The sequence below is a fragment of the Rattus norvegicus genome, chromosome 17 (assembly GCF_021556685.1).
Source record: "Rattus norvegicus strain SHRSP/BbbUtx chromosome 17, alternate assembly SHRSP_T2T, whole genome shotgun sequence".
In the NCBI taxonomy this organism is placed as follows: domain Eukaryota; kingdom Metazoa; phylum Chordata; class Mammalia; order Rodentia; family Muridae; genus Rattus; species Rattus norvegicus.
Window position 1 is genome coordinate 12,200,315 of NC_141550.1, and position 1,202 is coordinate 12,201,516.

General features: G+C 53.3%; 1 non-coding gene across 1 annotated transcript; it reads right to left on the reverse strand.

Moving 5' to 3' along the window:
- Nucleotides 1-812: 812 nt before the first annotated feature.
- Nucleotides 813-942, reverse strand: LOC120097990 (small nucleolar RNA SNORA17). The gene has a single exon (XR_015642068.1). It is a non-coding gene; the product is annotated as a small nucleolar RNA SNORA17 (small nucleolar RNA).
- Between the last annotated feature and the right edge of the window lie 260 nt (nucleotides 943-1,202).

Here is a 1,202-nt window from a genome sequence, read left to right on the forward strand (position 1 = left end):
CCCTCAGACATCAACATGTGCCCAGGCAGCAGCCCAGACCAGGAACATCAGCCAGTCCTTTGGTGGGAACAGACCCCTGCTGCTGCAGGGCCACAGACCCAGACTTGGCCCTCAGTGTCAGCACAGGCTAGGACCTCATCATGGTGCCAGGGGGCATCACTGGCTACTCACATCAGGCTCAGTACTCTGGAGTCTTCAGTTCTGCCCCTTCTTCGTTATGCCTACATCCTTCCATTCCTTTCTCTTCCATTTTTCCACCACTTACTTGATCCTTCCAGTGGCACTCGGGGTCTCTGAGTATTTGGGGTCATCTCAGGAGTGGACTCATGAGTGCTGTACCCTGCTTGTGCATTATGGTGCCAGGCAAGGGTCATCTTGGCCGTGGTCTGCCCCTATGCCTGTGCAGCTTTGGACTGATGGTCATTTCAGGCTAGCTCCCTATCTGGGTCCCATGGTGCTGGTCTGGTGATCATCTTGGGCTCACTCCTGCCCTGCCTACATGAGTGGTCCTTGCAAGGGTCGTCTGTCTCAGGCTCACTTTTGCCCAGGGCCTATGGTCCCAAGTTTCTGGCCCGCTCCCCACCTGGCCTGTCTGGGCCTGCCTGGCACCAGACTGGTGGTTATTGGTTATTGGTGGTCATCTCAGGCGCTCTCTCTCTCTCTCTGTCTCTCTCTCTCTGTCTCTCTCTCTCTGTCTCTGTCTGTCTCTGTCTCTGTCTCTCTGTCTCTGTCTCTCTGTCTCTCTCTCTGTCTCTCTCTCTGTCTCTCTCTCTGTCTCTCTGTCTCTCTCTCTCTCTCTCTCTCTTTCTGGGAATGTTAGGCTACCAACCATTCAGATGTTCATAAGTCGTAACACCAAACATAGACTCAGCCTCTCCTCTCTGCCACCTACTGCCCCACATGTGACACAGCAGCCATACCAGCAATGCCTCTAGGGGCAGCAATGTATTTTTTGATTCCCACAACGCTACCCCCTCCAGCTTCACTCAGACGCACCCCGCCCCATGTTCTTCTTTCAATTTTATCTTTTTCCCCCTTTATAAGCTACTGGGCCCAGTGTATGATGACCATGTACGCAAGCATGAGTACAATGTCATCTACTGGTGCACGGTCAGCCTACTGAGGCTCACACCCCTGAATAAAAACGTCCACCTCTCCTCTAACAACCACTATGCATAGCCCCTCAGGTGGTCACCTAACAG